The sequence below is a fragment of the Cervus elaphus genome, chromosome 11, assembly GCF_910594005.1.
Source record: "Cervus elaphus chromosome 11, mCerEla1.1, whole genome shotgun sequence".
Taxonomy (NCBI): domain Eukaryota; kingdom Metazoa; phylum Chordata; class Mammalia; order Artiodactyla; family Cervidae; genus Cervus; species Cervus elaphus.
In genome coordinates this window covers 31,335,986-31,351,225 of record NC_057825.1, presented here as the reverse complement: position 1 = coordinate 31,351,225, position 15,240 = coordinate 31,335,986, and the positions used below count along the sequence as shown (strand labels likewise).

General features: G+C 42.2%; 1 protein-coding gene across 10 annotated transcripts in view; it reads right to left on the bottom strand.

The window, feature by feature from the left end:
- The window catches only part of NCOA1 (nuclear receptor coactivator 1), a 204,812-nt gene extending 194,233 nt beyond the window's left edge, over window positions 1-10,579 (bottom strand). For 9 of the 10 annotated variants that reach the window (XM_043917315.1, XM_043917317.1, XM_043917311.1 and 6 more), the window contains exon 1: window positions 10,239-10,579. The gene's annotated coding sequence lies outside the window, so the exon portion shown is untranslated. Of the gene's footprint in view, window positions 1-9,708; window positions 9,831-10,238 lie in introns of those variants that run through there. The other variant, XM_043917313.1, reaches the window with a different exon arrangement.
- Window positions 10,580-15,240: the final 4,661 nt, after the last annotated feature.

The following is a 15,240-nucleotide window of genomic DNA, read 5'->3' as shown; positions in this document are numbered from 1 at the left end:
CAATAGATATTTAGTGACAAAAAATACTATGTATGCCAAAATAAATTACAGCAATAATAAGGTCCCCAAAGAGATATACAAAAATGTAATAAATGTAACTTAAAAACACTATTAAAAAAAATGGTATGTATGGTAAATCATTTTACAAGTTATGCAACACTTTTAGTTTAATGGATGTGCTTATAAGCATGGGGCAGATAATGTATGATTAGGGCTTCCCTTGTGGCTCAGCTGGTAAAGAATCCGCCTGCAATGCGGGAGACCTGGGTTCGATCCCTGAGTTGGGAAGATCCCCTGAAGAATGGAAAGGCTACCCACTCCAGTATTCTGGCCTGGAGAATTCCACGGACTGTAAAGTCCATGGGGTCGCAAAGAGTCGGACAGGACTGAGCGATTTTGACTTTCACTTTCATACATAGTACATATTATGTAAGATAAAATGCATGTATGAATACATTTTGATTAGGTAGATCATCGAATGCACAAAATACATGGCAGTGGGATTATTTAGAATATACTTATGTGAAGTACTAGTACAGCATATGATAATAATGTTTCACTGTTCACGTGTAATTTTTCAAGAAACAGTTTAAGTAGAGTTTCAGCTTTGGATGCTGGTGGTGGAGTTGGGAGTCTTAGGAAGAACGTTATCCTCCTTTACTGATTTACAAGGCCTGAGTAATCAGTACTTATACTACAAAGGAAAAAAAAAAGAACCCCTCCTATATAACTGTGGTAAGTATTTTTACCATATATCCCACAGTTAAAAAGGTTTTGAATGAGAAGCCATATATATATATATAAATTATTTATAATTTATATACATTGTCCACTAGACCAATAAATTATGTGCTTTATAAAGCATACATAAAAATGGGAATATAAAAGAATGATGATTATAATATAATTTACCATTTTTAAACATTTACCTATTGATGACACAGCTTGTGCTATCCCTAACAAATATTATTAACACTACCACCATTTTTGTTAAGAAAAACATGTGAAAAGTCAAAGTCGCTCAATCGTGTCCCACTCTTTATGACCCCATGGACTATACAGTTCATGGAATTCTCCAGGCCAGAATACTGGAGTGGGTAGCCTTTCCCTTTTCCAGGGGATCTTCCCAACCCAGGAACTGAAATCAGATCTCCCACACTGCAGGCAGATTCTTTACCTGTTGAACCACAAAGGAAGTCCAATAAGAGAGCAGCCCATATGAGGAATAACATAATGAACACTAAATTACTTTTTAATTTTGCTTTCACATTTTGTAATATAGCAACTTAAAAGTCTGGTTCTAAATTCAGTTCATTATCATAATAGGTAATTGTTTTATTTGGTTTTAATGGTAATCATAGCCCAAAAACATACTTCACAAAGACGAGTAAGACAAAGGGAAGAACTGCATCACACTTGCTGCACTGAGTAAACCACCACATGATATTCAATCTTCAATCCTGTTCACCATTTATGCAAAAGTCTTTGCTAAAATTCAGATAGTGCATTTCCATATTTCCTGATGACAATCAGTTGTTCTTGCTAACTAATCAGATGGTAATGCCTTTTTAATTAATATATTCTCAGTTTTTACTAGATTTTTATACAGGTCAGAAAATTCTGTTTTCAAGTTTAAGTGTACATATAAAAATATTCTTAAAGTTTTAAGATCATATCATCTTCAGCAATTAAATCCAATAATGATGGAAATAATTCCAAATATCCATTTTGGATGTTTGGAAATGGAAATATCCAAATATCCATTCCAAATAATCTCTCTTCATAACACTGGATTTCACCTTGAAAGGTAGTTACTTTTTGGGTCACTGTTATGAATTTACCAATCATCCTAAAGTGACAGATTAAGTGTGTTAATTTTCATAAATATCAGCTAGGTAGTATATAATTCACAGACACCTGTGAGAGGAAAATGTCAGTAAATTTCAGACATTTGTATCTGAAATTGTGTTTTTGTGAAAGAGAAATTAGTAAGTCATCTTCAGATTAGACAATGCTTAAGTCCTTTGCCTCAAGATGACCAGTTAAACTGGATGAAATATTTTATAAAAGATCTGCATGGTGACTTCCTATTGCAATAATACATGTTAAGAGTCTACTATTTAAATCTAAAAATCTAATTACCCAGGCTCCTATGAACTAAAAAACATCACAGCTGACTGAAAATAAAGAATCTTTCAAACAGACTTCTAGTATTTCTCCCATTTCCCAGATAATTCTATATAAACCCTACTGTAGAGGCCACTGCTCTAAATGTGCCTGGGCTCCCAAGGGTCAAAGCCCTCCATGAGTCCCTTTCAACCAATTTTCCTTACATGCTCTCAAAGTTCAAAGGACTTATCCTTAAAGGTAGTCTAATTATCTTGTATCCATCTCTGAATCACTACCAGTTGGCAAAAGACACAACTGCAGCACATTCTGTGACACCAGTTGTCTTCAACACTGTTCCCTCAGTGTAATGTTGGCTAGCGATTCAGTCAAATAATAGACAGGGCTCGAACAAGGTCCAAGACTTTTCATGACATATCCTGCCTTAAATCCTTTCTGGAACATGGCAGGGCATAAATAAATCAGTAAAATAAATCATGAACTATATTGAGAGCCAGGGGCTTTCAACTTGCATGACCAACCTAACTTATACAGTGACATATATTTACATAAGGAGATGACATTTTTACACTTCAAAAACAAGTCTGCTGCATCATCTTAAGAATGCCAAATGATAACACACTGTTTAAAGAAATAGCTACTGGAAAAAAAAAAAAGCACAAGCCAACGAAAAAGATTTTGTACTAACTTCTACCAAGAAAAGGGAAAAAAAAGTCTGTTCTCAAATATACATAAAAATGAGTAAGTTCCCAGTGTGGTAAGCCTTACATATGGAATCATTTCAAAAACTATGAAAATATAAAATTTGGGGTGTAAAACCTGCCAAAAAAAGATCCACGTAGATTTGGAAAACTGGCACTTTTCATTTTCTTCCAGATCTACAAATTTCACTGTTCCTCACCACCTCCCTCCATTAAAATCCTTTAATGTCTTACAACTGCACCTAGAACATCTGGTTCCTTCTTCCACTTCAGCTGGTGCCACCTTCCTGCTTACACTTTCCCCCTTCATTACTCCCAAAATAACCCCAAGCTTTTCTGTCCTTTCATCTTTGCTATTTAATCTTCCTGAATATACTGCTCTCCTCCTCACTCACACAGAAATCATCCCCTGCCTTCAATGTTCCTGTCCAACAACAAGCCCTCCACGAAACTTGCTCTGATCTCTCTTAAATGAAAATAATTGCTTGCTCTCCAGATTCCTCAAAGTATACTATTTCAGTACTTCTCTCATCGCACTCATCACATTTAATTAGTACTACAGGTATTTGTGTGTCATCTTATCACCTCTCTTAGGTCATAATCTCTGTAAAAACAGGATCTGTATCTTATCATTTAACTTCTCTATGTTTTCACAACACAGCACCTTGAACAAAGTAAGTACTCTTATAACTATGTCTTGAATGAATGATTGAGTACACCCTTAGAAATTCTAAAACAGATTTCCTGTACCATCTGGAATGGAGAGGGAGGTAGGACTTAAGACTCTACAGAACGAGTATCTTTTCCCTAGCTTCCTCCAAACAAACTCAGCACAGTAAAGCCAGTATTACACATACAGGTATTTTCAAAGGCAAGGACACTTCATCCTTCAACTATTTGGTCAAATATGGTGTGATTATCTGTATATATACAAACACACTCACAACAGAATATCTACTGTTAAACAATTGAATCTGTGCTTGATAATAAAAATAAGTAAATATTTTAACCATATAGGCAAACTAACAATGCAATATATTAAAGCTATCAGATTAAGACCAACCATTCAAAATACACGTGGAAACACAGAGAATGACCAAGCAATTTATTTCAAATGAAAAAAATACCCTAAGCTCTAGCTATTCAAATACTAACAAAACTTGAGAGGCAGAACTGTATTGCTAAGACTCCAAACCAACTATTCAAAGATAAGCTTACCTAGACCAGAAGCACCAAAGAATCAACATTACTAAGTACAAAGGTGAGATCAGAAACAGCATGAAAATCTTAAAGTGATACTTTCATTAAGTAACTACTTCATGGCTCCTGGGTCATCAGAAAGCAATGGAGACTACAGCTGTCTCTACTGCACAGGGAGACAACAGAAAGGAGTCCAGACGAGAACAGAGGGGTACAATGTGGGCAAATGTGGCTAACACGCCTGGAGAGAAGCCAATTTAGAGGTATGTTGGAGATTTCAGGTCTGAAGACCTGGACTCAAATGTCAGCCCTAATACCTACAAGCTGTGCAATCTTATAACAGCCACTTAACCTTCCTTATAAAATGTAACATGCAGAGCATCCATGATACCTGGGTACAGTGTGTCTCAATGTGTCTCAGAGACAGTCCTCAATAAATATTTACTGGCTTTAAAGGGTGAGGGCCATACAAGAAAAGCATATATTTCTCTCCAGGCACTTCTGTGCTTTTTGAGAGCGCAGCCTGAATTAATTTCTGATTAATACCTTATTATAATATCTGATAGCCAACTTTTGGCCAAAAAACAAAAATATTCCTTTCTTCCTAGCTTACACATTATTCAAAATCTTACTAAAATTCTTAAAATTTTAAATCTCTTTGTAATAACTTTAAACACAAAGGGTAACTCTCATTAAGAAGACTGGGAGCCGAATACCTGGGTTCCTGCCCAGGTAAAGACATTATATTACCCATGAAAATTAACATATTTGTCTGGCCTTTGTCTTCTCATCTATAATATTATTAACAAGGTTATTCCAAATTACCATTAAAGCCTCTTTGCTCTAAATCTCGTGGTTCATGCTATCTCAAGGATTTTCTAATCTAATTAGGAAAACCCATTCAACATACACTAATAAGAGAAACTTTTTCAAAAAAATAAATAAATAAAGGAGGAAAGGAAGAAAGGAATTTATTTATAGAACAAACTGAGTAATTGATGCTAAAGGAGTGTGATAAAAATCAAGCTTTCGAGAGAACATACCGGCTTTGACTGTTTTTGAAGATCAAAAGATAAAGATAAAGGAAACACTTTAAATAAAGAAACGAAACATGTAAAATCAAAGCAGCAAGATATCTACAAGCGATTATAATACTTTCTTGTACAGCACTTTACAGTTTACACAGCATTTCTGCATACACCATCTGCAATAAATTTACTGGAATGAGAAATACAAGAACAGTTTAAATGATTTACATTTGATAAATCTGTCCACAGAGTGTCCATTAAAAATAATATCAAAAAATATTTCAGAAAATAATTTTTTCATCATTTATACGTAGGATGAATCAGTCAGGCAAACGCATGCAGGCAAACAGCTATAAACCTACAAATCACAGAATTTCAATTCAGCACAAGAAATGTGAACTCAAACCAATGTGCTGATTTAACGATGAAGAAATTCCTTTAATGATAAAGGCCCACAGAGTTTATGCAACGCTAATTACTCTATATACAAAATGACAGACCAGACTGTATAGGCAGAAATAAACAGAGAAATCCAAGAAATTGTAAAGAAAAGAATCAAATAATCTGATGATGGATTGGATAGTGATGTGTTTAGGATATGGAATGTAGAATAAAGTCTTAGTACATTCCAATGTTATCTTCTTATTTAACATAAGTTAATTTAAAGATCACAATAATATGAGCTTAAGTACATTATTCCAATTTTAAGCATGAAAATCTGAGGTTTACAGTGGTTAAATAACTAGTGCAAGGTTACATCCACTAAGTAGAAGAGCCAGGACATCATCCCCTGTCTGAAGTCAAACATTCATTCACAAAAGAAGCTTAAAAATTGCCTCAAAGTTACAAGCCAGGCAAAATTACAAGGCAAAAATGAAGCACCATTCTGGAAACATCGGATAATTCAGTGTTATTAGAATTCTGGTCCTGTTAATAGGTGTATTTCACCTCTGTACTGGCACCTAGTGTTACTGATCTGGCCTGTGCTTTCCTGATGTGCAGGTCCAGTACTTAACAATAAAGCCCAAATTCCCCACCCTCCACACTGAAACATATCCATGGGGAGAGACTGCTGTTTAGTCACTGAGTCGTGTCTGACTCTTTACGACCCCATGAACTGTAGTCCTCCAGGTTCCTCTGTCCATGGGGTTTCCCAAGGCAGGAATACTGGAGTGGGTTGCTATTTCCTTCTCTACGGGATCTTCCCAACCCTGGGATTGAATTGGTGTCTCCTGCATTGCAGGCAGATTCTTTACCATTCAGAGCCACCTGGAAAGACTGGGGAGAGACTAGATCAACCATATCTAAGATGAGGGTGACTAGACTGATTAATCTGAAGTCTTCTACAACTCCTCCAGTGATTGCAGCTTCACCTTCTAAGTATGACAACTATACTAAGCTTTTCTAAAAGTCTGTCATTTCAAGGAGCCTCAGCAGTACTGTGTTGCAGATGGGGAAATGGAGGAGGACACACAGATAGAACAACCCACTCTACTTGCATTTCAAGAACTGGACTTAAATGTTGGAATCAGTGTTTTGTAATAATTCTTCTTTTTCAACCAAGTATCTTGCAGAAATAAAAAATAATCATTGGTACATTAATCCAAATATGGTGCACCCACAAAACATCACCTAGAATTAAAGGAAAAAAATCTGCACCTCTTCCTTAAACTAAGCAACCAAGAATGGCACACAGTTGCTACTAGGCTATTTTATGACCTCTGACCCCATATGTTGAGAGGCACAAAATCTGACTAAAACAAAAAAGAGAGAAAGGAAGGTTTGAATTGACTAGACCTCATCTCCGATGTTAAGAAAAAAGGTCAGAGACCACATGGTCCATCCTTACTGACCAACAGCCAAGAGCTAAGCTACTGGTTAACCTGGGAGAAAAGCACTAAAGAAGTCCTTTCCTAGTCTGTCCAACTTTTAGGAAAGCTATATGAGGTGGGGAGAAATCTGTATGGTTCTGCAGCCCAAACTAAATACAGTGCTCTGGCTATTCAACTGCTGAAACACACGTACTTCACCCAGTCCCACACTCTTTTGCACCGATACTTGGAGGTAATGTAAAAAGGAGGCCACCACATGTTTTCAGACCTCTGCAAGAAAAGCAGTTGATGGCCCCCTAAGAAACCCTAGTTATCATACATAGAAAGTGAAAATCACAGCCAAGGGAATAATGAGCACCTTGGGATTTCCTCTACCCCATGACTTAGAAGATTCTATTCAGTGGTGTGTGCCTGTGTTGACCTCCCATACTTGCCCTAAAATGAAAGCTATTTTAGGCCATATGGTTTAAGACCAACCAACCCCAAAAGATATGTAACATATTCAAACAATGTGGAGTCCCTGGGGGATAGGGCAATAAAGACAAGTTAAAGTGAGGAATGAAGGTAATATCTAGGAGAAGGTATGTGAAATTGATGACAACAGAGATGTTCTTTAAAAAGAATTATAAATCATACTGTGATATATAGTCCAAAAGAGAAAAGATTTTCAAAGAATGTCCAGTATCCTTTCTTCCCCTCTCCAGCTTTCAGCACCTCTACGCCACCCTCATCACTTACTCAACATTTAGTCCTGATAAAGACTGATCAGTGGATTAGCAGGATCAAGAGTACATGAAGAGGACATTCCATCCTGGGAACATCTTTGAATTATTTAAGCGTGTTTACCACCCTTTCCTATAGAGGAAAAGCATGAAAATTTGTGAGTGCTTTCACAATATGTACCAGTCAGCACCAGAGCAACCCAATCCTCTGCCCACCAAAAGATTAACACATACAAAGAAAACAGGAAATTCAACAAAAATTAAAGTTTGACCCTAGACTCCCTCAACAGTTACACTGTCTTAAATATTGGCAGTATCTTTGTACCACACCCACTTCATGCTACCCTTATAGCTTCCTGGCATAAGCAAGTTCTTGGGATTATACAAACTGCTGCTTCTGTTTCCAGCCCAGATTTCTAGAAATGAAACCCTGGAATTGAAGGAGAAAGAAAAACAAATGTTGGCAGAAAGAGGGAGGAAAATGCATTGTCTATATAATCCCAGTTTAAATGGAACAATCACCATTAGTCCCATCAAGCACTTTTTTTCAATAAAACCACTTACCCAAAAATGCAGATCTAAAATACTCCCTTGGTTTAAACCACACAAAAAGCAATTTAAAAGATACAATCTTACAGATTTTGTCAGAAAGAAATGAAAAGATTAACTATAAACTATATAAAATTTCAAATTTTGCACCTTAAAAACCAAACTTCATCGTGAGTTAACCAAATGAAATAAATCATCAGTGCAAAACGTCTACAAAAATCAAATGGAACGCCTGTTCTTATAAGCAGCACCCCTGCTTTTTCTCTCCAAACTATATATTCCCTATTCAGGCCTCCTTTTTGATCCATTGTTTCCAAAGCATAAATTCTGAATAAGAAATAGAGGGAAACCATTTCCAAACCTAGTTCACAAAACCAAATTAGACCCACAAAGTACAGGAGATATAAAAGAAACATTTGCAGTTGCATGTAGTTTACAACAAATAGTTCAAGGAATGCCCATTTATTAAGCTAAATCAAATCCCACTGCTACCTTTAACCCAAAACTATTTCTAGTTCAGGAGCCAAAAGACCCAAGCAAATACTTTCTTTTCACATTATTCTCAACATGAAGAAATCTGACCCCCTTCCTACTACATCACAGCTTCTGTGAAACAAGCTGAGAGGCCCCTTTGGCCAACTTTTTTTTTTTTTTTTTGAGACTAACCTTCAACCAATTCCAGAATTGAAGACAAACCTCAAATTTAACCCCTGAAATCCATCCCTTTAGCTGTAGAGTATAATCTAGGCTGCTCCGCAGCAATGTTTTACAGATACTTGAAGATTTCTTAATCACTGAAGTGTAAGCCTCAGCCCTCACAAATCATCGCCACAGAGATTACTCTTGGCATCAACAGAGGGTGCCGGGACTGCAATTCACTCAAGAACCCTTCATTCACCACCATCATACTCGACATTAAAAATTCACCATCTCAAAAAAAAAAGAAAAAAATTTAAAAGTCACCTTCTCCACAAGGACACCTGCCTCTTCAACGCCTACAGTGAACGAAGAGAGTCAAGTCTGAAAAGCTAAAAGATCCTCCAGCTTAAAGTTTTCCTCGCCACCAAACTCTGCAGCCACAGCAGCACGGACTGTCCTTGTCACACACACAGGCTTTATTGTCAAACCCTCCGTCTCCCTCTAACACCGTCAACTGAGGCAGTGTCTACAGTCCATGGGAGTGACTGCTTTAAAAACAAACAAACCAAAAAAACATAGCTGGGTAGTAAGAGCGGGGACCCTGGTGTCCGGTTTCTCCCATTGCTCTTCCAAGCGACTAGAGAAAGGTTCGAGTTCGGTCGAGCTAACCATTAAGCCATCCCACCCCTCAGTCGTCCAGCCGACGTGTTTGCCACCCCCCCCCCGCCCCACTCCCCACTTCCTACGTCCTTTCAGCGGAATCCGACGATGGGGACCAAACCCTAGACACAACAGAAAAAAAGAATCTCTTATCCATCCCATTTCTGCCTTCGAAATCCCTCTGTCTGGAGACGGGGAAAGCAAGTGCGCGGGGGGTAAAACAGAAGCGCCGTCGAAGGCTGAGGCTTACGGGAAGGCTCGCCACGGTCATCCCCATTTCGCAGTCCCGGCAAGCGAAGACTCGGAGAGGTTACCGGCTTGCCAAGGTCACCGCGCTCGCCCGGGCCGAGGGGCGCCCGCGCCGACTTCCGGCTCCCCCTCTCGGCGGCGGCGGCGGCGGGGAGCGCCCGCGGGCTCGGGGCGTCGCTCCCCACGCCGGGCCGGCCGCCGCGAACCTCGCGCACCCTCCGCGGATGCTCGCCCGGTCCGCGCTAACTAGGGCAACTGGGAAACCCGGACAAGCCAAAGTCGCTGCTGCAGCAGTTTCCCTCCGCGGCGCAGCCCCCAGCTGGTGCCCGTGACAGCTGCGACCTCCGCCCCCTCCAGCCGCGCGAGGCCGAGGGAGAACTCGGGGAAAGTGGGAGGGGGGACGGCGGAGAGAAAGGAGAGCGGGGGGCGGAGGGGGCGCCAGCTGCTCCCGCCCCCTAGGGCCTCGGCGGCCGCGCGGCTCGTGACAGCTGCACCCACCGGGAGGCTCGGCGCCCGCCGCCCGCCACTCACCTGCCGCCGCCGCCGCCGCCTCTGGGCCGCGCTGACGGGCTCCGCGCTCGCCCGCGACCGTGGCGGCGTCGCCGCGGCCTCCGACGCTGCTCGGGCCGGGAGCCCGCCGCCGCCGCCGCCGCCGCGGCTCTCCGGCCCCCTCCTCCGGAGCCAGGGGGTCCCCCCTCAGGGGGGATGCAGAACGGACCCGACACAGGCTCCGCTGGACGGAGCAACAGGGAACAGGGCGGCCGAGGCGCTGGAGGCCGCGGTCCGGCCGTCTAAGGAGAAGGCTTCGAGAATCGCGTCAGACTCCCGCTCTCCTGGCCTGAAGAACAGGCATTTCAGCCGCTCTCCGCGGCCGCCATGTTCTCCTCCTCCTCCTCCTCCTCCTCCTCCTCCTCGGCTGCCGCCGCCACCGCCGCCGCCGCCGCCCCCCGCTCGCGGCCCCGCCCCCTTCGCGCCCCGCCCCGCCCCGCCCCGCCGGCTCCCGGCCGCCCCGCCCCGCCCCGCCGCCCGCCGCCCCGCCCGGCGCGCTGCCCCTGAACCCTCAACCCGGCCCGGCCGCCGCGACCCGGTGCCCGCGAGCTCCGACGGTGCGCCCGGGACAGTCAGTTCCCCCGCCCGCTGGGCGGCCGACCGAGGAGCCGCCCCGCGCCCCCTGCTGGCCGCAGGCCCGAGGGAGGGCTGCCGCGGTCCCGCCCCGGCCCGCGTCCTAACGAAGTGTGGGAAAGGAGGCCCTAACTCTTCCCCCTCCCCTCGGGGCGTTCCTCTGACTGCTGCCGGGAAGCCGCCTCGAACCCCAGGGCGCTTTCAGCTAGGCCGCCTGGCCTGCAGCCTCCCGCTGGCCCAGTCCCGCCGGGAAGGTGCGGAGCGGCGAGGGGCGCGCGATAGACCCGGGAGGAGTCGGGTCTGGCCTGTCCCTCCGCTGATTTCTTGTATTACTTAGAGCGAGGCATCTCCGAGGGCCTCGTTTTTTATTCCGAAAAAATGGGAGTTGGTTGCCTGGATGATTTCACAGGCTATTAGATAAGGGAAAAGAAAGATCATCTGCCCCCTTCGTTTTACAGATGGAAAAAAAAAATGTGACTGGCGCGTCTGGCTGTGCAATTCCGTGAATTACCCAAAATGTCTGTCATTGACAGAGCTTTCCCCGCAAAGGAGGTCTACACATTTCTTCTTTTCGACTCGCTTTTAAAAATTTTTATAATAGAAGTGCTACTTCCCAAAGTAGAGTGCTCCTTGTCACTGGAGGAATCAAACAGCGGCTGAACAGGCTTTATGAGCCGTGATCGCCTTATCACGTGAAAGCACCCCTCACTTCCAGAGGCTGGCAATGTAATACCTATCTCTGTCCTCGGGTTGTCCCTAGGATGAATGAGTCTCTGGCTGCGGAGGTGCTTTATAAAGCAGCTATCCTTTCCTGCACTCCTCTTTCCAGGTAGCTGTCGGCACCTCCCTCAATCCAGTCCTGCTGTTGCTGTCTCCCAGCGTTTTCTGCTGTTTCTCCCTCAGTGTTTTCTACCCTAAAGCAACCTCTAGAAATCCTTAAGACCTTCACACCCCTTCTCCTAACTGAAATCTGACTTTGCATTGAAAACACCAACCTCCTCGACACCTCTCTGAGTTAGTGAGCCGTTGCTTCCAGAAGCAGGTACTCCATCCTGCGATCATTCACTGCCGTGCCCTCGATCGGATCCTGCTCGTAAAGGAACCTTTAGCCGACACCCCACATTCATCTTAGACTCATTTCATTCTTATTCCTGGAGCTCTAGGTGCATTTCCTTAGTTCTTGCCCTCACCGGTTTTACAGAACATCTCGCCTCCTGCAGTGTCCGCAATAATCGCTGAAAATACCCAAAGCTGTATGTATATCTTATTCGCCAGGTTAATCTGCTTGTGTAGGACATACCTCCCAGTCTGGTCCAATCCAAACTGTGTGAAGTCTACAAACGCACCACTTGTGTAGGTAATCCTGTCTTCTGGCGGGGCTACCCTTTGCTCACTGCACACTGCCAGATCCAGATTCAGTGACCCTGCCCACCCACCCCCACCCACCCCCACCCACCCCCCATTATAGGGCCTTTCTTGATACTGCAAAGTCCTCCTTTTTGGAACTCTTCTCCTCCCCTCCATATCTTCTACACTATTCTCCTCTCTCTTTGCCTGTTTTCTGAATGTCCCTTCACTAGCACTTTTCTTTGCTGCTTCTTTTCCACAGAGCCATATAATGTTGGTATCTTTAAGGTTTGAATTTTTTCCCCCAGCTCTCCTCTCACTTAGATTGACTTGGTTTTGTTTCCACTTCTTTAATTGTTAAAAACACCTGCATCTCCTTCTCCCAGCCCCTGCCCGCCCCCCCATCCCACCCACTCTGCAGTCCAGTCTCTTAACTTTTAAACATCCTCAGGGAAGGCAGTGCTGAGATTTTGTTGGATGATGAATGAAACTTAACGTATTATTTATCTTGCCGTCCATGGACACTAAAGAAAGGACTTTCCTAGGGTGACATTCCTTCATAAGTAAGATCCTTTGACTTTCTTCTCTTTCCTCTACATTCTTAATCACTTGCCAAAACAGTTATAACCCACTTTTTCTTTTTTATTGTGTTGAAGATCACATAACATAAAATTTACTACCTTAACCATTATTAAATATGTTGTTCAGTATGTTAAATATATTCACATTGTTGGGCAGCCATCAGCACCATCCCCATAACATTTTTCATCTTGTAAAACTGAATATCTTTGCTTATCAAACACCAACTCCCCATTCTCCCTTTCTCCTGTCCCTAGCCACCACCATTCCGTTGGGCTGGCCAGAAAGTTCGTCCAGGTTTTCCATCACATCTTACAGAAAAACCTAAAGGAACTTTTTGGCCAAGTCAGTATTTTGTCTTTATGATTTTAACTACTCTATGTACCTCAAATAAGTGAATAAGACAGTATTTTTCCTTTGGGGACTGGCTTATTTCACTCAGTATATGCTAGGTCGCTTCAGTCGTGTTCGACTCTGCATACCTATGGACTGTTGCCCTCCAGGCTCCTGTGTCCATGGGATTCTCCAGGCAAGAATACTGGAGTGGGTTGCCGTTCCTGTCCCCACTGTATCTTCCTGACCCAGGGATCGAACCTGCATTGGCAGGTGGGTTCTTTATCACTAGTGCCACCGGGGAAGCCTTCCTCAATATTCATCCATGTAGTATATTGCAGAATTTCCTTCTTTTTTAAGGCTAAATAATATTCTATTGTATGTACATACCACATTTTGCTTATTCATTCATCGGTCAATGGACACTTGGGTTGCTTCTACTTTATAACTAGTGTAAATAATGCTGCTCTGAACATAGATATACAGATATCATTTTGAGATCCTGCTTTCAATTCTTTCGGGTATATAACCAAATATGGAGTATCTGGGTCATACAGTAATTCTTTGATTAACTTTTTGAGAAATCTCCATACTGTTTTCCACAGCAGCTATACCATGGTACAGTCCCACAACCATGCACAAGGTTTCCAATTTCTCCACATCCTTGACAACACTAATTGTTTTCCATTTTTTTTAATAGTAGCCATCCTAATGCGTGTAAGGTGGTATCTTATTGTAGTTTTGATTTGTATTTCCCTAATGACTAGTGATGTTGAGCATCTTTTCATGTGCTCATAAGCCACTTTTCCTTTTCCCAATTGGTCTCTTATTTTCAACACCTCTCTGGCTCCATCTGCATTTCCTAAACAGGCCTATTTCTTTAATTCCAACCAATGCCCTACCCCCAGGAACCATTAATACAGAGGCAAAAGATTTGTCAGGTTTACTTCCTGAACCCCACACAGCTTCTTTGAAATCCATTTACATTAGCTATTTAAGAATAAGTTCTTTTACTCCCAAAGTACAAAGCCAATCAACAAATAGGGCTGACTCCAATTAAAGTGTTTTGAAGAGGTTTTTTTTCTTATGTCTTTTTTAATAATTTTTATTTACTTTTGACTGCACTGGGTCTTCACTGCTGCACGGGCTTTCTGTAGTTGTGACGAGTGGGGAGGTACTCTTTGTTGTGGTATACAGGCTTCTTACTACAGTAGCTTCTCTTGTTGTGAAGCATGGGCTCTAGGCAAGCAGGCTCAGTAGTTGTGGCTCGCGGGCTTAGTTGGGATATGTAATCTTCCTGGACCAGGGATTGAACCCATGTACCCTGAATTGGCAGATGGATTCTCAACCACTGGACCACCAGGGAAGTCCTAAAGAGATTTTTTAAATGAAAATATAAGACAACATTTTAACTTTTATAGCCCAAGTAGGTCTGATTTGAGTCAGGTCCTGCTCTGACCTCATATTTTAATATTACTCCTTTGGTAGAACAGAAACACGGTAGTTACATGACCAGGGTCTATAATATACCTGTTGAATTTTCTCCAAGGCATAATAGATTCCTAGTTGTGTAAAACATCTGGCTAGTGTACATGAAATCACTCCAGTTGCTGAGGCAAGAACTAATTTAACATCAACACTATTTTTTTTCAAATAGTTTTCTTTTTGTTTTGATTCATAAAATAACCAAACAATACAGAAAACTATAAAGAGGTAAAACAAACAAACTCTTTTGAGCCAGAAAAAAAAACATAAGGGACACCTTTTCACATATGGACTAAGTGTATTTGCACATATAAATACAGTATGGTATTTGATTTTACGTAACACACTATACATCCTCATAGATAATCTGCTGTATGTTTAAAAATAAATTTATTTATTTATTGGCTGTACCACACAGCATGTGGGATCTTCACTCCCCCACCAGGAATCAAACCTGTGCCCCCTGCATTAGAAGGCCGAGTCTTCACCACTGGACAACCGGGGAAGTCCTTCTGTCTTTTATTATATAATACATTTTCATCATTAAAGAAGCTGAATACTCTTGCCTTGTATGTCTCTTTAGCAATTTAATTAACCAATCCTTTGGTGGGAGGTGTTCACATTGTTTTTGTTTTCTTGTTTATGTGTTTGTTTTCATAAATAAAGC